The sequence below is a fragment of the Uranotaenia lowii genome, chromosome 2, assembly GCF_029784155.1.
Source record: "Uranotaenia lowii strain MFRU-FL chromosome 2, ASM2978415v1, whole genome shotgun sequence".
NCBI classification, from domain to species: Eukaryota; Metazoa; Arthropoda; class Insecta; order Diptera; family Culicidae; genus Uranotaenia; species Uranotaenia lowii.
In genome coordinates, this window is record NC_073692.1 from 180,919,133 (window position 1) to 180,944,116 (window position 24,984).

At 34.0% G+C, this 24,984-nt stretch overlaps 1 protein-coding gene across 2 annotated transcripts in view; it reads right to left on the reverse strand.

Annotated features, from left to right (window-relative positions):
• The window catches only part of LOC129740931 (angiopoietin-2), a 614,877-nt gene that overhangs the window by 406,335 nt on the left and 183,558 nt on the right, over nt 1-24,984 (reverse strand). The gene's annotated exons all lie outside the window — the stretch shown is intronic.

Genomic DNA, 24,984 nt, shown 5'->3' on the forward strand with positions numbered 1-24,984 from the left:
ATGAAAGCACTGTGTTAAATCACATCGTTATTTTTGCAAACTACAGAAGTGCAATTGACAATTATTAGACTACACGTAATTTTCAGTGACGAAATGAAATTATAGTGTGTTAGCTGAAAAGTTAATGTTCTGTAATTTATTTTCGGCCTGTAAATTAACGGCACATGTCATGCTCCTTTTTGTTACATAACATTTACTGTAATATTAAACGATTTTCCTTGAAAATTATATATTTTTTGAGTTACAGGTTGTTTTATTTTAAAGGTAACTATTTTCCGTGACCTGTAATAGTCATTATTTTTTTCTGTGCAAAGCTAGATGATTGAAAATAATACTGTACATAACAAGAGCAAACAAGAAAATATGTAGTCATAATGAGATAAACCCGTATGAATTTTATTTTAATCAATTACAATAAAACAAGAAATTTTAAAATTAAACAGTGGAAAATGATAGATCAAGTGACTGGTGGTTGTTCCCGGAGTGGTTCGTACTTTGTTTCGGCATGCTGAATCCTGGTTGGGAGAGTTCTGAAGAGAGTTCCGGACTAGAGGAAAAGTTTTCTAGTCGAAAACTTCCGAGACTTATTTGGTGAGATCAAACCTTTTCCATTACATTAATCGTTATTTTCCTAATACACATTGTCATTAGATAAGTGTAACTATTTTCAAATTATGCTGTAGGTATTTAAGTAATCCATATGAAGCGTTTGGTAGGGAACTCCACGCTTTATTCCTCCCCTTGCTCCAGAATCTTTTGCGGTAATTACCACATGGTTGGCCTGGCCGTAGTTATCTCTGCAATGCATGTTTTATGTAACAGAGATAACGTTGAAAAGAAAAATGAAGGACGCAAGTCTTTTCATTTTCCAGGATGCTTACACGTTTTGGCTATGTTGGTAAAAGAAGAAGAAGAAGAAGAAGTCATAATGAGATAAACCCGTATTAAACCAGATGAATCATGGTTTGAACAGAATAAACATGATAGACAATACAAAACAAAATAATCCAATACTTTACCAGATTATGCAACATCAAAATGAAACAAAAAAAAATAAAAAAAGGAAAACAAGGCAGAAAAATAATACAAAAGTAAACAAAATGAGACAAGGTGAATCATGCTGAATCAAGACTTGTCTTTAAAAATCAACATAAAAAAAACCCAAATAAAAAATCAAATAAAAACAAACTTACTAAATTAAAAAGCTAAAACAAGATGTAATACAACATTAGAAGACATTAAAAATACACAAGAGATTTTATTTGGAAAAAAGCATTTAGAAGGTAGCGGAAGCCTAGATTTTGAATTAACTTGTTATTCTTTGTCGTTTAGCCTTCTCTTGTCTGTTTTTTTTAAATTTCTATGAAGTTTAAATAAGATTTATTTTTCTATCATTTATGTTTTGTTTTTCCCCAGATAAGTCTGGTTGGTCTTGTTTTATTTTGGTTTGCTTTATTTTATCTTCTTATGTATTTTAAACATTATTTGAACGTGTTATGTGTAGTTTGATATTGTTTTATCGAAGTTTATTTCGTTCTATTTAAATTTATCTTGTTTACTCTTGTTTCTTTTATTATTATACATCGTTTTTTTATTTAGTTTGTTTTATCATGATTCATTTTATTCAGATTTGATAAATCCTGTTTTTTTTTGTTTCATGATGTTTCCTATTGTTTTGTTTCATATTGCTCTTGATTTTTTCTCTTTTTTTTATTTTGTTTTACCTAGTTTTAGTAAAATCTTGTAGTTTTCTTTCTGGTCTTCATAATTTATATTTTATTTAATTTTCTCTGGTTTATTCAACGTCAATTTTTTTTTCTTGGTCAATCTGGTATTGGGTTGTTTTTTGTGTCTTTTATATTCGATTTTTTTTCTAATTATTTCATTTTGTAACGTCGAAGCAAAATTTTGATTCTACTGATTATTCTTTTTCACTCCAAACCCACATTGGCAGGGTTTCATGCGTTTTTTAATCATTTTTATGGTTTTAATGTTCTGCGGAAGCCGACATTTTGAATTTCAAGATAGAGTCTGATACTGAAATTTGACTTTTTGTAGTTTAGTCCTTTCACCCAATGCCCAAATTTTGAAGCTTTCATTCGATTTTTAGTCATTTTCAGCATTTTAAAGTTAAGCGGATGCCACAATCTTGGATTTCAAGATGACGTTAGACAACTAAATTAGACTTCAACTCGTGGTTTAATTCCACAGGTTATTTATAACCAATCCCTTATAAATTTAATTTTAAAAGTCTGTCCTCATTTATTGTACTCATGATTAACAACTTAGAAATGAAGAAAAACTCCAACGTGTGTAATTCGTTGGCTTGCGAAACAAACGTCAAAATTTAGCTGCTTATATTTATATTCATGAAACTGTTATAAATCTAAACACCCATTTTTATTACCATAATAAAGGTAGTATTGAATTGACTAACTTAGACTTATTGGTTGTAAAATCGAAGGGCCGCCACCATGGTAAATTCAAGATGTAAAGTTTATTATTGTTTCAGGTTTATTCCCATTATGTTTTCGATACCATTATGTCAAATATTGCAATTTTATTTATTGAAGGATGTTTTTTGCGAACTAATTTAATTTATATTTTTTTTTAAATAATTTTTTTGAAATTTACATAACTATTTCATTCACATTTCACCCTAAAATAGTGACTGGCAGTAGAAAAGATCCACGAAATATTATCAAACAAAGCTTTTTTTGTTATAATTTTAACAGATCATATCTAAAAAATGTAACCATCATTCATCAACAATCATGGTTGCTGGAAAAAAACGAATTCCAGCCACCATGATTTTCACGGAATTGACATGTTATATTAAAGCTATATAAAAGCTCTGGTGAACTAAATTTTGCAAAAATTATAATTTCATCAGAAATAAAAAAAAAAGATGATGATGACGCTTCTAGACAAGGGTCAAATAGACAGATTTCAGCTTTTTTTAGTGTTCTGGTTATGTGCGATAACCGAATTGCGCTCTGATATCCAGCAGCTCGTCCCGAAGCCACCCCGTACCCCCCTGTGGAACAAGTCTACGCCCACGCTTGAGCTAAGACATTGAAGCGTACACGAATCCCCGATGCTGTTTCTACTGGACCGTGCCAACTTGGATCTAGACAGAATTCAACCGACTTAGTTTCCGTTCCACTGTGTGACGACAAAAACTCCAAGTTGGTGTGGATTTACTTGTCACGCATCAAACCTGACGTCACAGAAGATGCTGTCAAGGCCATGGTCAATGCTAATCTTGGCGTTGAGGATGTTAATGTCGTCAAATTGGTTTCAAAAGGAAGTGATATCAGCTCTTACCGGTTCATATCATTCAAAGTCGGCATTTCTCCAGATTTGAAACAGAAAGCATTGAATCCTGATTCTTGTCCTAAGGGGTTATATTTCCGGGAATTTGTGGACTACAATTCGAAGCAGTTTCGTGCTCCTCAACCATATTCATCCGCCAAATAATATCTATTGGACACCGGGACGCACCATCCATGCCAATTCGGAAGTTCTCTTCTCTGACCACCAACGGCCGATCGTTCCTGCTGCAAGTCGTCCCGTTTATCGGTCCGGTGGTTCAGGGGGAGGCTTCCAATTGCCATGTAACGGCAAGTATTCTTTTACCTTGGACTTTTCTCCCAGTCATGCATTCCTGCCTTCTAGCCATACCTCGAATCGTGAGTTGGATTGTTTTACCCGCTATGGTGAGCAAATTCATGTTGACACCAACTTGGTGCTGCAGTATGCTGCTGATGATATTTCGAATACCGGCTCTATCTCGTCGCATTCAAACTGGACATCGGGACGCACTACTTCTCATGCCAATTCGGAAGTTCTCTTCTCTGGCCACCAGCGACCGACTGTTCCTGTCACAAGTCGTCCCGTTTATCGGTCAGGTGGTTCAGGGGGAGGCTTCCAATTGCCATGCAACGGCAAGTATACGTCTGTTTTAAGGTTTCCCCCTGGTCACGCATCTCAACCTTCCAGCCCCGCATCGTATGGGTCGAATGTATTCAATTCTGCCGAAGAACCAATATTTGATGATGGCAACCTACTGCTGCAGCTCGCTGCCGATGTCACCGATGCTGCGCCGGTAAATTTCAATTGGACGTCGGGACGCACCATTTCTCATGCCAATTCGGAAGTTCTCTTCTCTGGCCACCAACGACCGACTGTTCCTGTTACAAGTCGTCCCGTTGATCGGTCAGGTGGTTCAGAGGGAGGCTTCCAATTGCCATGTCACGGCAAGTATTCGTCTGCTTCGAGCACTTCACCCAGTGATGCATTTTTGCCTTCTAGCCTTGCATCAAACAGGATTCCTTGCAATGACGCAGCTTGGTGCTATTACCAAAACGTTCGGGGCCTACGCACCAAAACAGAGGACTTCTATTTGGCAACCACCGATTGTAGCTACGATGTCATCATACTGACCGAAACTGGCTTGACGGATTCAATCAATGCTGCCCAACTATTCGGCAATAGGTATTCCGTTTTTCGTTGCGACCGCAGCTCCAGAAATAGTTTTAAAAAAAGCTTTGGTGGAGTTTTGATTGCTGTTAAACAACACCACGTGAGCAGCTTTGTCACTACTGATAGCGGGAATGATTTGGAACAAGTCTGTGTTGCAGCGAATATCAACGGGAAAAAATTTATTTTCTGTGCCATATACGTGCCTCCTGACAAAAGCAATTGTTCGCACATTTTGGAGTCCCATGTGGCCACCGTACGCGAGTTGTGCACCCGTGCTTCTGCTGAGGAGTCCGTCTTGGTATGTGGCGATTATAACCAACCTCGTTTGTTGTGGGAGGCGAGTGATGCAGGTGCGATTCTCTTGAATGTTACACCCATCAGTGCTGCCGCTGCCTCATTGATCGATGGAATGAATTCGCTCAATCTGAATCAATTCAACGCTATCAGCAATCACCTCGGTCGGATACTGGATCTTGTTTTTGGTTCTAGTGAGGAACTAATTGAAATTAGAAATGCTCCCGATGAACTCGTACCGATAGACTTGCATCACCCACCTATCGTCTTCGATTTACCTGCTACTATGTCTACCAATTACGGTTCTCGAAAAACCTCCGAACCTAGGAATAGGCCTTTAAATTTTCGGAAGATAGACTTTTCATTGCTCTTTCAATACTTGAATAGTGTTGACTGGGATGCTGGGGACTGGGATGTTTTCGGAGACTCATCAGTTGATGCTATGACAGAATCGTTCTGCAACTTGATCTGCACCTGGATGGATTCGCACGTTCCCAGATTCAAAGCGCCTATGACACCCGCTTGGAGCACGCCCACCTTGCGGCAACTACGACGGGAAAAAAATGCTTGTCTTCGCAGACTGAGAAAAAATCGAACAGAGAATTTTCAACAACAGTTCAAAACAGCAAGCGTCGCTTACCGTAGACTAAACGCATCGTTATATAAGCTCCACGTCCTACGCTTACAATCTAGTTTACGCAGTAATCCGCGAAGTTTTTGGACTTTCGTAAACTCAAAACGTAAAACGGGGAGAGTCTGGCAACTCTGCCTAGTGCAGTTTTGATTACAGTGGTCGGTGCAATTAAATCGTTTATTCTGGGTGAAATGAGAAATATTAAGTAACTTTATATGGTTCGCTAACCACGCAACGTGTCCGTGCCATCGTTAATAGTGAAATTCTTGGACAAGCCTTAAATAACAGTGTGTGATTTTAAAAAAGAAAAACATGTTTGTGTTTAAAAAACAAAACATAAATTGTGGTGTAACGAGGATAACGGTGTGATGAAACTGAAAATTCATAGTAGTATGAAAAGTGCGTGGTCCAGAAGAATGTGACTAAGGTTTGCGCGATGACTCCAAACATTTTCAAGCGGATTCTGAACAAAAACGTTGAAAAAATCATCGTCAATCCCCGGTATCTTACTAAAACCCGAAGCTAAGTATATTTTTTTCTTATTTTTGTTTACTTTTAAACACCTGCTGTTCATAATATAAAATTTCCCCTATAAGCGTTACACATCATTAAACGCCTGAAATTAGACAACCAAATTTTTCGTATAATTTTTCCAATCTACCTTTCAGGCGTTTAAGACAATGAAGGTATAATTTCTTTTAAACCAGCTTTATTTTAATAATTTTCAATCTAGTTTACATATATCACGGTTTAATTTCGCAAATTAATTTGAAAAGATTCAAGATTATTCAATATTCATTATCAACAATTTAGAAAAATATCATTCCTATAATAATGCCTAATAGAAAGCCTACCACATTTAGCATAACATATCAAAAGACGACTACATTGCCGCCGAAAGTTCTATACACTAGTTTATTAAAACCATCTAAACAGGCAAAACTATATTTGATTAATGAGGCTTAAGGGCGTTAAAAGATAACCAAGATATTAAATTTCTTATCTGACTTTTTTTCAATTTCGTTTATTAGCGTTACAGTAACTACTATCATCTGTTTAGCGAAAGTAAATATGCGTTTGTGTTATCAGCTTTTTTGATAGTTAAGCTATGTTTCTGTCGGCACTACAAGCCCAACAAGTTTTAAAGCCTGACATTTATATCATGATTAATTTCACTTTATTTAGAACTACAAGAATTTATAATGTCTCAATTTACCATAATATGTGTTTTATGCAAGCATTATCAGATATGAGGAAGTACTCATTTTAATATTTTTTAATTTTTCAATTTAGAAAAGTCATAAAAGATTCCATAGATTGTTAATTCAAACTAATAGAAGATAAAACTTAAACACTTTTAAGGTATATGGTATTGTTTTCTGTTTTTAGAATCTAGATATGTAGATATGTAGATTTAGAATCTGGATATTGCTTTTCTTTCTTTCCCTTTTTATGAAAAAAAAAACCATCGAATTTTGTCATTCATTAGAAAATCAAATTACAATTTAAAAATCAAAATGAGTTAAATCATAAAAAATCATTAAAACCAATAGCAACTTGAATCAGACTCAAAATATTGAGCATTGATAGTTTGACATAGAAATGATGGTTCTCAAATTGGTACTTAATTGAATTCAATTAAAAATTCAACGTACACAAACACATTTACACATCCCACAAATTTTTGAATCTCACCAAGAAACAACAGTATATTCAAACGTTATTGATTTTAAACATCATTACACTAGTCGAAAGTGTATCCTTTTTATATCCTTCCACCCAAATCTCCAAACCAAAATTGTTTTGCTAGGATGCAGAGGTGACCTCGGTCCTAAAGCACAAAATTATTCTTTATTCCTTTCTCTCTCTTCCAATCTATCTATTGACTACTAGGACGTGGCCGGCGCCGTTATTGATGTTCAAAGAGAGAGCATCAGTTTTCTTCATTGTGAATGTGCTGTCAATCCCAGACAACATTCTTTCGACCTCTGGATAAAATTGATGGCCTCGGTCAATCACGGAGTAGCAACCATTGGCGATGTGGAATTCATTCTACTGAGCCGCTCCTGCGGTTATGGAACTCGAAATGATTAAGTTATATGATTATGGAATAAATTGTGGAAAATAAGTATCAAATTAATTATTTTTAATTTTGAAAGCATTTCGGGTTCAATGACTCAAGGTGGATGTGAGTAGTCAATCAAGCTAAGCTAAGCTAAGCTTTCGTAAACTCAAAACGTAAAACGAGCTCTTTACCTACTTCCGTTTTCTACCATGATGCTGTTGGTAACTCTCCGGATACTTGTTGCAACTTATTTGCAGAGCATTTTCGATCGGTGTTTTCAGACACTGTTTCTTCCGAAACTGAGTGCAGCGAAGCCAATTATCATGTTCCAGTCGATGCTATCGAGCTTAACACTTTTGTGATATACCAAGAGCTAATTGTACACGCCGCGAGGAAATTGAAAACCTCATTCGCTCCTGGACCTGATGGAATTCCAGCTGTAATTTACTGCCGCTGCATCGAAGCTCTTTCAATGCCTCTAGCACGAATTTACAACAGATCTTTTCAGCAACTTAAATTTCCTGAAAAATGGAAAAATTCGTTTATGTTTCCAGTGTTTAAAAATGGCGATCGAAGAGACGTAAAACAGTATCGAGGTATAACCAGTTTGTCGGCAGGTTCTAAACTTTTCGAAATCATCGTGAGTGGCGTTCTATTGCGTGCTTCATCCCAATATATTGCGGCCGAACAGCACGGGTTCATGCCTGGTAGATCGGTGAGTACAAACCTTTTGCAATACACATCGTTTTGCCTGAACCAGATGGAGTGTAAAAACCAAGTAGATGCTGTTTACACCGACATCAAGGCTGCATTTGACAGGATTGATCATAGAATATTGCTTGCCAAACTATCTAAACTTGGTGTTCATGAGAACATGGTTGTTTGGTTGGAATCCTTCCTCACAGATCGGTGCATCAGAATTAAATTTGGTGATAGCATATCCTTTCCTTTCAAAAATCGGTCTGGGGTGCCTCAGGGAAGCAATCTTGGGCCTCTGCTGTTTGTATTGTTTTTCAACGATCTGATATTCAGTTTGGATGATGGAACTAAGATTGCATATGCTGATGATTTGAAAATATATGTCCCAATAGAATGCACCGAGGATTGTGCCCAGCTCCAATCGCTGCTCGATCGGTTTAGTGAATGGTGTAGACTGAAGTTATCGGTTAGTATCCCTAAATGCTATGTAATAACCTTCCATCGAAAAAAATCACCCATTCTACACGACTATAGCATCGATCATCAGCATCTTAAAAGGGTATTGGAAGTTGACGATCTAGGTGTTACCCTTGATGCACAGCTCACGTTCAACAGCCATCGAACAACCGTTATAAATAAAGCCAATCGACAACTTGGATTCATTTCAAAAATAGCACGAGAATTTACTGATCCGCTGTGCTTGAAGTCGCTCTACTGTGCACTCGTCCGATCCATAATAGAACATGCTGCAATTGTCTGGGCCCCCTACCAGCTGTGTTGGATCTTACGAATTGAGCGCATCCAGAAGCGTTTTTTAAGATTCGCCCTACGACATCTGCCATGGCACCATCCTGAGGATCTTCCCGCTTATCCTAATCGCTGCCAGCTTTTGGGTATTGAAACACTGGAACGCCGCCGAAGGATTCAACAAGCAACATTCGTCGCTAAAGTATTGAACGGTGAGGTCCAGTCACCACACTTGCTGGAAATGATATGCTTTAGTGCGCCATTAAGGACCTTACGATCTCACTCGTTACTATCAAACCGAGTCCACCGAACATCCTACGGCTATAATGAGCCATTGAGTGCGATGATGCGAGTATTCCAGGACGCTGAACATCTGCACCAGTTCAATGAACCAGCTAGTCGTTTTATTCGTCGTGTTCGCCAGTCCAGTCTATTTAATTCTATCTGATTGATGTTTGTTCTATATTCTAATTCATTTAAACAAAATGTTCGATGAATAAATATAATAATAATAATAATAATAATAATAATAATAATAATAATAATAATGTATTGAAGAATTGTTTTTTTACGAAGGATAATGCTTTAGTCCTAACGAAGTTGTGCTTACTACAATAAAGCTGAAATATTAAAATCACTGATCGAAGATGATGATAATTTATGATAATTTCTAGTGAAAACAGAATGCCTTCTTGAGATGATGGATGAAAGTTGAAAATCAATCAATGTCCCTTAAAAAATCCAAAATATTTAAACAAAAATGTTAATATGGGCATCTTAATTAGAAATGGAAAATTTGAAGTTGATAGGAAAAATTATAAAATTTTTTCCTAACAACTTTAAATTTTCCATTTCTAATATTGATACCCATAATAAAATTTGTTCAAAAATAAACAATAACTTCAAATATATTTATAGAAAAAATTTTGAATCTCGTAAGGGAGAAAAAATATAATTATTTATTATTGAATTGAAACTTTCATCCTTCAACGCAAAATGCCATTACGTTTTCGCTAGAAAATATCATAAATGATCATACACATTTGAACAGTGTTTCTACAGTGTTGACAGTTATTTTCAACTAATTTTAAATTGATAATTTTAAATTTTATTTGATGAGCCGTTTCAAATAAACGAATTACAAAAAAAATTCTTTGAAATTTATGCCTTTTTGTCAAAATACTTGATTAAAAATGGTTCAATCTTTTTCTTAAATTTTTTAAGCTTGATTTCTAGATATATTATTCATGGTTGTAAGCCGAAATATTGAAAATTTAAAGATTTAAGGAATTTATAAGTAAGATTTTTACTGGAAATTTTTGCATCTCATTCGAAAATGGTTGGAAAAAATCTAGATCCCCTATTTTTTTTGTAAATAATAAGTTAGATAGGACAGAATCTGCGATTGTATCCCATTTACACGAAAACCATTGCCCAGAATGATTTTATCCCAGAATGACAAATACCCGAAATCAAACCCCAGAATGAACCATTTCCCAGAAAAAAATTCCCCAGAATGCACCATTTACCAGAAATTTTTTTCCCAGAATGGACCATTTCCCAGAATTTTTTTCCCCATAATGAAACATTTACCAGAATGGCACAAATCCCAGATTTTTTTCCCCTAATATTTTTATTTGTTTTTTTTTCTAATGAATTCTTGTATATTTCATATGATTCGAAATTAATTTTTTCAAAATGATTTTTTAAATGAAACTACGACTTTGAAATTTTCGAACTAAATTTATTTTAGAACCAATATTGTGCTTTGTTTATGGTTTGGGTACTTTAATTGATTCAATGCTTAGCATGGTCCTTCAAAAAACCGTTTTCGTATCCGACTCCTCACGCTGCGCATTCGAACTTCAAAGACGTTTTGTCCATCACGCTGTCGCGTGGCGGACGGGGCTAAGGGATCACCCCTAGCTTTCACGCAGACCTAGGAAGCCCCGGCAGACCTAGACCAATGTTATGGGGCCGCCGCTTCCGACGGCGGGTCGGCGGCCACCTCGGATTTGGGAGCTTCGGCGGTTTTGTGCCGCCTCAGCCCCTTCATCCTCGTTGGTTGCGGCTTGCCGCAAAAGAATAAAGTTATGAAACTCCATTTTTTTGTAACAATTCCTTTTTTTTTAATTATTTCTAGTAAGGATAAATGTTTTCAATTTTCTGGGAAATGGTTCTTCTGGCGAAAAAATGTCTGGTACATGGTTCATTCTGGTGAAAAAATGTCTGGGAAATGGTACATTCTGGCGAAAATTTTTCTGGGGAATGGTTCGTCAACCGAATCTGCTCTTTAATGCGGCAAATTTTCAGAGATGCCGATTTTTTTTTAAAGTCGTTGTTCGAAAGACACCGTTATATTTAAAGAAATGATTTTAAAATGATTTACAACAACAAAATTAAATTTAAAATTCTTCAATGAATATATATCTTATCAACTCTTTGAAAATTTTTGTGCAACATGACAATAAATATAAGAGCAGCATAAGTCCAGCCTATACTAAGATTTCATTAGCTCTGTAGAGTGTGAAACTTACTATTTATTTGATTTTGTTTATTCAAAACGCAGTTCCAAACAGCTACAACCAAATTGGAAAATTATACATTATAACAGTAAACGATAAACCATTTCACGTTTAAATTAATCCTTATTCAAAAGGTACTCCAAAAGAAATAAAGCAAACATCTATCATCGCAGAGCGCCTTTATTTAGACGATGACTCAAGTTTTCTCGAGCAGTTTTATCTTTTTTGTGTGCCTCCCTCCTTGATCGCCACTTTCTACTGATAGTCTCCATTCGACATCTTGAGGGTCCTAGCGTAAAATTAATGACACCGTAAATAGCAGCTAATGGATCAATTTCCCACAACAATGAAACTTAACCTCCCAACCTTCTTGGAGACCGACCGAAGAAAGATGCTGTGGTGGGTAGTAGAAAGATCGGCAACAATCATCCGGAAGCAACACGCCATCACTCTTCAAAACCGAAAATCAAAACATAACAAAACCCTTTCATCGCGCAGCTTGTGTGTTCCTTCCTTCTGCATGTGAGATGAATAGTTGTCGAAAATTAAATCCAAGAGAAGCCTCTGTGATAGTTTTCTTTCATGAAGGTGGGGGTGGAGGGAAGCCATGAAGTCGACCTTTCTCCCCAATTGTATGCGACGACGACGACAAACACGTCGAATTGCTTTTTTCGCCGTGACTCGCGCGCGCCGTCTTTCTGCCTAGACAGAGCCGAACAGAAACCTCATCTGGGTCTCTGAAGGCACGAGGCCAACTCACGGATTGACTGACTAACTGACTGACTGACTGCCTGAGTAAGTAAGAGTGAATGAAATACTATTAAGTCGGTAGTCTCCTCGTCCTCACCCTCGCTTTTCGATCAAACTAAGTCTATTGAGTAAACAAAACACCATTATAAGAGCGCATACATTCAGTCTTTTTTTCAGGGGAAGACTGGGTGAATACTTTCGAAGGTAAACATGAAGCTAGGGGACCCCAGCTTCGCTGAATGGATTGAACGAAAATGAAATCAGCTAAAATATGTGCCGACTGTAGGAAATGATAGGAAAATAGCGCTCGGTACACGATTGCGTAATTTTCGTTGGCAGAATTATCGAGCTATTGAATATTTTACCTACTGTCCAAGGTGGGTTCTCCTATCTGAAAGCTGAGCCCGGCTGAATCGTGTAATTCGTTTGAACAGACATTGTTTTATTGACGTTTTATGGTTTGTTTTCAAACAATTTCAAATTGATTGGACAAGGTTCTTTATGAGATGGTACGAAGAATTGTTTTTCTTTTCTAATAGAGTTTGTAAATCATCAAGTTCATTTAAAATAAATGCAACTTTCAAACGATGTTTAAAACAGTCTTTGTTAGGTATTTTATTTTAGAATTATTTTTCATAAGTAATAGTTTTACTAAAGAGGTTTTTAAATAATACTTGTCATCAATTCTCTGTTGTTTCATTAGATAACGACAACTAGCTCAGTGGACCTTTGAGTCAAGAGAGCCGAAATATTTCTGAATTCAAAAGTGTCATTTTTGACAAACCTGCACGGTGTCTATGTTATAAGAAAAAAAACTTCAAAGTCATGTAACAGAAGCGCCTTTTCCTCTGAAATCTTTGAAATTAGGTTATACTGTTTTTTTTTTGAAAACGTGCATAGATGCATTTCTAGATCTTTGACTTCTATAATATGGAGTGTCAAAGTGAATGATTAGAACATATTTTAATAAGTAGAATATTCATAATTTCTCCAGACAAGACAAGAACTTCATTTATAATACAATTACATCAAATACAATAATTTCCGCTTTTCTTCATCCAAACTCTCCATAACTTGACGGAAACAACATAACAAAAAAAAATTATGAGAATCCAAAAAAAAAAGATAGAAAAGTTTGATATGGAACAAAACCTTACATAATCATAATTCATTAAGGTTTGGAAATCAACTCTAATAGAATTTCAATTACCCACATTATTTACTGAAATCATGCTCCATTTGTGATTCCCCTAAATTGGATTCTATTTTATGAATCTGTTGTACTTAACTCATTAATGCTCGTGTTTCTTGGAAAGTTGTATGAAATAATGTATGATTATAATATTTCTATCAATTTGAATCAAATTCTTTATCGTTAAAAATGAATTCAATCCAATTCAAGAAAGCCAATCAAAATAACCCAGATTGAAAAAAATATAGTTGAAAACTTTGAGGAGAAAATTGGAACTGAATAAGCTATAAATATCTTGTTGTGTTGTGTTCGAGTTATTATTTCGATATGCTCTCCTGATCGGGTTAGATACAATTTCTCAACTAATAATGCAAGTGACAAATCCTTCTCAAATTATGCATCAATCAACTTATGTTATTTAAAATTTCTTATTTTTGATCAGCGTCTGTGTTTGCCGAATTTTATATATCGGAAAAATGTCAAATCCTTATTTTGTATCATAATGAATTCTTCGTTGTTGTGGATTCCATTGAGTTCAATACATTGTCAATTATTTTTTCATACGTGCTACAATTATAAATGGAACAATAAATTATCTGTACGTTAAAAGAGTTTAATGATGATCTGATTTAGGATGTTTCTCTAAATCATGAATTGAAATATAATTTTAAAGATTAGTACGATAATAAGTTTCAAACTAATAAGCCTAAAAACTTTTTGGATAATTTGTTAGTTTCATCACTAATACTTATTCAAAATTTTGATTCTTACAATTTTGCTATTTACATAATCAAACTCTTGATTCATTTTTTCTCATACATTTAATTTGAACTCGTTTCGATTACAGTCCATTTGATTCTTTTGAAAAGTACATTACACATCTCAACAAATCTCTAGATGCATGGCCGTAGGAACGGGGGGGTTTTGGGGGTTAACCCCCCCCCCCCCCATGAGTGTCCAAAAATCAAGCGAGGTATTCTACTCTACACTCGAAATTTTAAATTCATAATCAAATTATGATAATAGAGCAAAGATATTCAAGAGTAACTATCAGGACTAAACTAAAGCAAAAACCTCAAAAACTCATCCCAAGTTCAAAATTTTGCTGCAGTTTTTTAAAAATGTCTTGCTTGTTCATAGAATGAGGTTGTCAAATTTTTTTCAGCACGTATCCGGGCCAGAGAAATCCCGGCTGTTTTATATAAAAACCTGGCAAAATCCAGATAGTTGATTTCAAAATAGTTGACCAAATTCCAGGCAATACCGTGAAATTGACAAATCTAGAAAAAAAGCTTAAAAAACCTTTCATGACTATTTAATTAAAACTTGCTGAAAAATTTTGGACGCATAAATAAAAAAACAACACAATTTGGTTTTTTTAGAGTTTGATTTAATAATGAGAATGAGAACAAACCCGGGCAAAATCTTGGAATTTCCAATGAAATCCGGGCAACCAGGTCGGATCGGACTTTTCCCAAATTGCATATTAAATATCCGGGCCAATCCGGTTTAAACCAGGCACTTTGGCAACCTTCACATAGAAATTCAGATCAGAATATTAAATTTGAAATTTAACCCATTTTGGAGGTTCTGGTTCCATATTCCCATAACCAAAATTGTATTTCGAAATATTTTCGTATTTCTGATTCCGTATCAAGTTTAGGATTTTTGATATTCAGTTCATTTTGGTAATAGTTTTCCGAATAATTAATTAATTTAATAAAATTAATTAAAAATAATTAAAAATTAATAATTGAAATAATGAATTTAGGTTAAACCATCACTACAGAATTTGAAAAAAGATTCATGAATGAGGGTTCTAAAACTTGGCTCATAAAATTCTAACCTGAATTTAGATTCGGAAATCGTATTTTTGTACATTTCAGAAATCGTATAGAAATTCTAAAACAGATTCAAAGCTAAATTTTAGAATTCAGGTTTTGAATTCAGATTTAAAATTCAGAAAAAGAATCAACTTGTGAGTAGGTTTTTCAATCAACTTAAAATTGTTGAGAAATTCAAGAGAGCATGAACTTAAAAATATGCTTGTCAATTCGATTTTAATATTTCAAATTTAGTTTCTATAAATTTACCGAAATGCCAACTCAGATTAAAATTAAATAAGATTTTCGCGGCGATAAAAATAAAATAACAAATTTTTTAATCAGAATTAGTTTTTCAGCTGAAAATCACAAATATAAAGTAGAATTTGAGTTTATTTTCTAAATTTTTATCCATGCAAAATATCGTGAATTATATTTAAAAACAAAATATTCTTCATGAATTCTTTATGAAGAATATTTCCTGTTAAAGAAACATGTACCTGATCTTCACCTAAAAATTATGCAGAAAATTCTTTATTTTCTCGGTGTATTGTTTAACATTACTAATATTACTGTTTTTTAAAGCCAAACTTCAAACCAAAATCATTAATTTAGTTCAAATTTGCATCAAGCAAATGAGATCCGAAAATGTTTAATCTTTCACTGTTTTTTGTAAAAATTTATTTATTTTCATCAAAGGTTAGAATCTTGAAAGTTGCAAAAGAGTTTAGAAGATTAGGCTCGATTGATTTGAGTATAGAATAAGTTTTTTTTTTAAATTGAAGGCTACCCTGAAATGAACTTATTTATGTCGAATAACTTTGATGTATAAGACTGTTTTGTTCAGGAAGAGGATAAAAATAAAGAACTTGTTTCTTGTAGGACGTCCGAAACTAAAGAGATCGTTTATTTCAATTTTAGTCATAATTACATTTCTTCGCGCGCAAATTGTATTTCAAAACGAACAATTAAATCTAAAACTGGCAACACTTAATAAAAAATGAACAACAAACGCTTCGCACTTTGTTTACAAGATTGGTGTGACGTTCGTTTCTATAGCGACTAACAGTGTTGAGAATCAACAAAGACTTTTAAACAAATTCAAACATTTAAACCATCGATGAAAGCAAATTTCATATTTGGTTTTAAGAGGTTTCATTAAAAAAAAAACTAGTTCCCCTTTAAATAGGCTAAGGACCAATGTTCTAAAGAAACTTTTTTTTAAAGATTTAATAAATGGCTCTTTACAATACTTGTGGCATTCGTGTCTTCTCTAACGTTACGATTTCATACGAAATCTATTTATTAATGAGTACTTAAAAATGAATAATCATATAGTTAAAAACATAATTTGTTTGATTTTTTTTTATTCGTGTGTTGTTGAGCAAAAAATCATAGGTAAAAATCAGTCACCAAAACCCCCCTCCCCCCCATGAGTCGGTTCTTCCTACGGCCCTGTGTATCTGTATATATTTTGCACTTCTTCATGTGATAAATATCACAAAAAAAGAAAGTTAGTTTTCGTCGGTTTAATGTTCTCTAGATTAAATAATTTTTCAGACCCATTTTAATAAACATAAGCTTATTATTCAGTAAAAAACGGGCTTGTTATATAGCTCAGTTGGCAAGTCAGTTGCTTTCTGAACCGATATCCGTGAGTTTGAGCCCAAGAGTAAACATCGATTACAATTGTACCGGATATGTTTTTCAATGACAGTCCGCCAGCTGCATCGTTGATAAAAAAAAATAAAATAAAAAGTCGCGAATGACATAAAGATGTTCAAACGACTGCAATCGAAACAAAAAAAAAGTAAAAAACAATGGGATTCAAGATGAAAATTAGTTTTGTTTTTATTTTTCCATACATATTAACATTTATTATACATGACATCATAAACCAGAAACTTTAATTACTTTAAATGAATCTTTAGAGCAGCATCTATTTAGCTGACTTAAAAATCAATATTCGAACCAGGATGGTCACAACCTTTGTTAAAAAACGCCATCTTTTTTGGCCATGTTGTCTTTGGGCTAGATTTTCGATATATTTTATGGAAATAATTTATGGAAATCGGTTAAGTAGTTCTGAAGATACAGCAAAAACAATAATCCGGGTCTTTATGACCCTAACCAGTTAATTGCTCTTTTTTGATCGCAAAGCAAGGTTAACAAATATCAAATCCCTTAGTCCTGACGGTATGTTACGAATGAAGGCTTATAAGTTTGGTTCTTCAGTCTTTCTCAGTTATTACCATTCATAGTTATAATTTGATATGAAAAATTGTCTTTCATTGATTAATGTTGTGGTTATTTTATTTAAGATTTTTTAATGATTTGCTATACATAATGCAATGATTTTTTTTACATTTGTTACTCGCTAGTTGTTATTTCAAGTCTACAATAGATATAAAGAAAAATGGAAAAATGAAAATGTAGTGGTCCGTTTGTCGTTTGTCAAAAAAATCAAAATAGTGATTTCATCGCAAATTATGCCAATGCATAGATTTTGCATTATTTTTCTACGTAACATTATACCTATGATATGGAAAACTTAAGCAGAGGCTTTAATGTATTAATTTGTTTCATTTCAATGCTCGAGTTAGCATTTTTATCAGAACATTTTACAAGAAATAACTTGAGTCAAGCATCTTCTGAGTTGTAATTTGATCATAAAATGTTTTTTCACTCACCAAATAAACATGCTGTTCGATCATGTTTTATGGGGCATATACAGTGAGCGAAATAAGAATAGCACCACTATGTGTTTTGCTTGTTAAAATATGAATGATTGAAAATTACGAAAATTTTCTTCCACAGTTTGTTCTGAATTGCTTAACGGATGAATCAAGCATAAGTTTACTTTTTTTGGACGTAGCAATTGGCGTTGAGGACCAAAAATGTGAAAAAAGGGTGCGAAATAAGAATAGAACCACTTGAGTTTTTTCAACAAAAGCACGATTAGTTTTAAAAATGTACTGTATAAAAGTGAATAATAATGCTTCTACGAATCATTTGAATAGATAACTGCATTTTAAGGAGTTTTCCAGAATTCCAAAGGTTTTCAAAGGTATTAAAAGGGATTTTTAAGAGATGCTCCTCTAGCGTTAAGGAATTTGATATTAAAGCTGTAATTCTTTACCAAACTACTTAATTTCTTCATTAAAATGACGTGAAATGATGAAACAAACATTCTCTATTAATTTTGAATCAGAAAAAAATAGGTTGGAAATCAAAAACTTTCATTTTGTTCAGTAAACTACACTTTTTCCAGCAGTTTCAAGTCGTAGATGGCAGCACTATCTTGCAGGTAAAACCAAATTTAGTCTCAATATTGATTTTGCGGGTTTATTTAGGCCCATATTCATCATTTTGAAGTATTTTCCCATCACAGTTTTGTGGAAGTTCACGCTGCAGAAAACTTTCCCGGATTTGCAAAAGCATCACCAGCACAAAAATGTAAAACCGCCAAAATTCCTGCTCATCTCAACTTCCGATTCAATTGGAAATCATACCAATAATACTGCTAGCCGTCTGGTTCATCAATCTCCATCGCAAAGTATAACTTTTAACTGAAAATCGGTCCAAAAAATCAGTTTTAGTGACCTTGATGCAATTCTATTTTTTTTGGATTAAGTGATCTTAGAATTTCCAAAGCGTTCACACGGTACATGTATTTATATCTTGACCAAAATCATCCAGCACTCCCTAATTAATCCCGGATATTCGAAAATGGGCATGAATTTGGTTTAATGGCAAGATAGTGCTGCCATCTATGACTTAAAACTAGAGAAATAGTGTTTGACTATTACTAAACATTAGTATTTTTGAATTCCAACCTGCTTTATGGATTCAAACTTAGTTTCAAATCTATGTTTCATCATTTTGCATCATACTTATGAATGTAAATGAAGAAATCAAGCAGTTTGATAAAGTTTTAAAGCTCAAATATCAAATTCCTTAACGCTAGAGGAGCATCTCTTAAAACCCCCTTTTAATACCTTTGGAGACCTTTGGAATTCTGGAAAACTCCTAAAAATGCAGTTATCTATTCAAATAATTCGTAGAAGCATTATTATTCACTTTTATACAGTACATTTTTGAAAATAAATATTTTTTTGTTGAAAAACTCAAGTGGTCCTATTCTTATTTCGCACCTCTTTTCACATTTTTGGTCCTCAACGCCAATTGCTACGTCCAAAAAAGTAAACTTATGCTTGATTCATCCGTTAAGCAATTCAGAACAAACTGTGGAAGAAAATTTTCGTAATTTTCAATCATTCATATTTTAACAAGCAAAATACATAGTGGTGCTATTCTTATTTCGCTCACTGTACATTTATTCTTCTATAAACTACACCGCCATGCAATCGGTAGCGCAAAGGATGTTCAATCAAAAAATGAAAATGTGTATGCGACTGGAAACGACTCAAAATCAGGGGGTTCCTTCCTCCGAAGTTGATCAGCCGTCGATCGTGCGTACTGATCTTCATCATTTACTGGGCCAATATAAAAATTAGCGACAGCGCCAAGGGAGAGCAAAATCGTGCCCCAAGCATCTGAGAAAGAAACATCTCGGCCAACATTTATCTGAATGGTAATTTGAGAAACATGGGAGCAGTAGTATGAAGGAGCACAAAAACAAGCGTACTTAAAATAACAACTAAATACTACTGCTTGCTACTACTTTGAACTACCGGAGTCACGCATTTGGCCCGCATCGGATAGAAGGTAGTAAACTTTCTGAAATTTAATACCGACTGCTAAATACGACCAGAACACTGCAAGCAAGCCATCGGTACCGATCTTTATGGTGGCCATAAATGCATTTCTCACACGGCTTAATGCTTTTCGAAATGTGTTGTGGTAGCCCCTTTGCGCTCTTTTGATCCATCGGAGATCAATTAAGATTCGCATCAAAACGGTCTTTGCTAACACGAATTTGATTTATTCAATAGAAGCTCGTGACGGCGCCGCTTGAGAGATGCAACGGGAAAATAAATTGAAAAAAGGAGAAAAAAAACTTCTTCTACGGCTCGTTAAAAATACCAGTTTGTGAGGCAGGATTGCAAAATCGAACTCCAGATGACCGCAAACGCAAACTGAAAAAATCGATGACACATGAACGATGTTTGGAATTCGTTCTTAAACGAGAAGGCAACAAACTCTTTTAGGAAATCCACCGAACAGACTCACGAGTTTGGTGCGTAGAGATGGTATTTGAACACTGGTAGTTGGGCACAGCTCGTAAAAAAGTAATTATATTGCATTGTTATTTCAAGAAATCCGATGTCAGATGTAAGCGTTTGATGTAGGTTTCGTTCATATATGGAATTTTGCTTGTACAATTTTTTGCTATTTCTGGGTAGTTGCGGCGAAAATTTACAGTTCACCAGGGAATAAAACAAGTTAACATGTCAATCGGTTTATTCTGGCAGCTTGTTTGAGACTTGATTTGTACGGTAAATAATACTGAAAGATAAGTACTTTTTGCCACTGAAGTATGAAGTGGTATAAGGTGTGCTTAAAGCTGAGACTTAGAATTTTAAAATTGCACTTTATTTAAAAAAAATCGTAGATAAAACTTAAACGGATGTTTAAAAATTCGTTTAACAAAAATAGCAAAAAGTAGATTTTTTTGCTTGAAAACCATTCTTAAAAACAGTAATTATAAAGCATGGATCACGCAAAACCTGGACGCATTAAAAAGGGTCTATCTCGGAGCTATGTAAACGAAATAAAAATGTTTTGTAATCAAAATGTACGGTTTTTATTGCACTTCAAAGGAAAAAAAAATATTCTGATGTTGTTTTGATGAAATTTTGAACTTTTCGTCGAGAACCACTCATCATAGTTTGAACTGTATATTCACTGACCTCAGCGGCCATTTTGTTCCACAATCTCTTCATCTCTGTTCCATCCCGAGTCGCCCTACCATTCTTCTTCATCTTCTTGAAAGTGCAATACGCGTTTTTTGTAGCTGCAAAATTTCGTTATGAAAAATTCAATAAAGTTTATTTAAGGATAGTAGGTACTTTTGCTTTCGATTGAGTTAACTATCCTACAACTTAGAAGTGAAACAGTTTTTTTTTATCGGTGGATGTTTCAACGGTGCGAACAGATGGGAAAACAGCTTTCTAAAGATTATTACAAACGTACAAAAATAAAGTGAAAGAAAATTATTTAAAATCCTAGAATATATGGACTAAACGGTAATCGAACTATACAGCGATACTTGTCAGCATTTTTCAGCACGATCTACAATGATATATATAGATACAATGTTATATAGATATACTTAAGACACGTTCCACGCGCTTGTACCGCTCAAAAGTGATTTTTATCCGTTCGCGTATCAAAAAATCTCAAAATGGTCTATAATTTTGATAATTCAAATCACACAAAACCAACGGAAAAAAGAGAAAAAAGTTTTTTTACACATGTTTTAGATGATTTTGAAAATCAGTTTTTTTGTTGAAAAAAGTGGTGTTTTTGACAACTTTTACAAAATCATGAATTTTAAAATATGGAAGATTTTTTTTGGAAAAATTTTTAGTATGTTCAGAAGCCAAAAAACACGGCTTCATTTTGTAGAAAAAAGAATTTGTTTACATCCAATGTAGTTGGTTTGAAAAGCGAACAAAAACAGTCGCAAATGAGTGAATTCACGTCACAAAAAAAGGGAAGTTTTTAATTTTACGAGAAAACTCTGACTGTTTTTGGAATAAAAAATGAGATTTTCTTTGGAAATGGTAAGACGATTCTAAAACACTAGAATTTATGGAAATCGGTTGGAATCTAGCTGAGTTACAACAGCGCGAATGAGTGAATTCACGTCACAAAATTTAATTTTTGTTAAATTTTATATGAAAAATGTGCTCTGAAAGCTTTTTTGACCCTCCAGATGGTCGGATTTTGACAAATCGAGCATAATTTAGTTGATTTTTTTTAATAAGTTCATTATTTTCAAATAAAAATAATAAAAAGAATTTAAAAAAAAAATTTTTTTTTTTGGTGAATTTTCTTATGAAGACAGTAGTAATTTTAACATATGATCCCTCAATATGTTGCTATTTAAGTGCCAATCAAAATAAGGAAAAAGTTAGGTGCAGATACTAAAAATTTATGATTGTAAAAGTCGGAACAACAAAATATCGTTTTCGAAACTGTGCATAAAATTTGAAGACTCCAAAGAATGGTTCAGTATAACCACAGTATAACTTTATATTTCGTGACGTGAATTCAGTCAACTACCCTGTTCTGTTTGAACTGAGTGAATTCACGTCACAACTTCAAATAAGCATAACTTCGTTCGTTGTTGTTCAATCGAGAAGTTTCGTACACCAAATTGTGGGTAATTGTTTTCTTTACAACTCGTTCGAAGACACCGATATTCTATTTCCACAGAGAGAACAGGAAATTAAAGATGTATGTACTAAAGTCCGAAATGGTTAATTCTAGCGTGAATTCACGTCACAAAAGTAATTAATCACAACAAAAATAACTTAAATTATAAAATGACCAAATTATATTCATTTTGAAGAAAATTCAATTTGCGACCGTTTGCTACAATTTTTTTCATTTTCAAGTGAATTGGTTGACTTTTAGAATGAAAACAGTGCAGAAAAGTCCGGAAAAGCGATTTCACGTCACGGTGGAATGTGTCTTAAGAGAATGGCCATAGGAATGGGAGGGGGTTGTTTCGGGGGATAAACCCCCCTATGAGGGACCAAGAATGCCAAGCAAAACGTTTTTGCTCCATTAAAAATATCAAATTCTTAATCAAATTTTGAGGAACTACAATAATGGGTCAAGAGTTACAATCTTGTCTCAGAACTAGGTCCAAAATCTCGAAATCTCATTTCCTGTCCACAATTCTAGTAGAGGGTTTCTTTTTAATACCATTTTTCACTTGTTGATAGTCATTTACTCTCGAATATTGAATTTCAATAAAGTTAAATAAGGCATGTCAGATTTTCCACATTTTTTCACTTTACTTGCAAAATCAAACAAAAAAATTAAATGAGTCATGAGAATGGTGTATTTCGCTTCCAAATCATTTCTTTTGAACAAATTTTGACAAAATTTATATGAACGATTTGATAATCTTAAATGTGATTCTAAGTTGGATGATGTGTTTGATAAAGCACCGTTTTCAAGTTTTCTTGGTTTTTATGTATTGATTCCGAAATTTTCCCCGGTTTACGGTACAAGTGAAAATGAACGTAAAAATAACTTATTTTATCAGTAACTCAAAATCGTGACACAACTAGCATGTTTTACATGGTGGAATCGACGGGGATGGAATGGTTGAATCACTAATCACTAATCACTAATCGTACTTCCACAGCCAGAACTTATGTCTGAGTCCCAAAAAATAATAAGAGTACGTTATTATTCTTCTTGTCTTTGTTTATGCCTTTCATCATTTTAACATAACAATATTAAAATGATCAAAAACATAAAATGGTTGGGCCTACCATGGAGCAGAGAACGCAGAGACATCTGGAACACAGGAACAGAAGAAACGTGGACCACCAGTACCATACGTTTCAAATGGGCAGTAACGTTGGAAGCATGCTAAGAAAAATGCTTCTTGATGAAAAGTCCATGAAAAATGTGAAGCAACTTCACCAATAACTAGAACCTTTCTCCTGCGGCTGGAAATGATTTATTTTATACACAGAAATCACAAAACTTACGAATAAGTTCATTTAAAAAATATTAAGTGATCAATGAAAGGATTAAGAAATTCTAAGAATTATTTTTCTTGGTTGTTTTGGATTTCAGTGTAAAATCATTTCTGGTCATCGACCAAGGATAAAGCGCCTTTACTCGCTCTTGAAAATAAAAAGAGAAACGAAAAACATTAATCGAACATAAAATCTTTCGAGGTTTATTTACAGCTCGAAAGGTTTTTTTTTCAAAAATTTAATCCTTATAATAGTGATATATAAATTATATTACCTTCAAAGCGCCCCATTAATCATCTGATTTCACTTCAACTGCCAATGAGCCCGAATCGATTTCAAACAACTATTGAAATATTACCACTGTATCAAATCAGGATATTCCAACACAAACATTCCTGTACTTTGAAATTTGAATGTGTGTGTTGGAATATTTGATTATTTGTGTTGAAGTATTTTAACGAAGAATTTTAACTTATTTTAGGACTGTAAATTGCATTCATATAAAAACAGTTTTAAAAATTTTAGAATGAGATGTCACACTAACGCCACTTTGTAAATGATAGTATGTGGTAACAATTGGAAGCTTTTTGGGCTTTGAGTAGTGGGGAAACACACCTTTCGACATGCAACCTGACTTGTGTAGAAGTTATAACACAAGTTGACGGTGAAATTTTCCAACGTCATTTTTCGATCCTTGCTCCGAATATTCAAAACATTAGAATTTTCAAAATTGGCACGGAAACTACTTGTCATTAATAGAAATGTCTAATTAGTAAATTAAATGTATAAATAAACAAAAATGACTTATCTTGAACATCTCTCCGATCAAACCACTTGTTTTGGCTCATCACTGCTTTCGTTGGATGGTCCTGGAAGGCATAGTACCAGCTCCTTTCTCCGCAGACATAGTTGAATTTAAGGGAATTCCATGCTTGAAAAAGTATTTTCCCAATATTTTCACTTCTCATTCCATTTTAAACATATTGGGAACCTTCACTTAATCACATCACTTATCAAATCACCCAATAATTTGAAAAAAAAAAAAAACAACCCGCCTTCCCGTAACATCAAATGGATCAG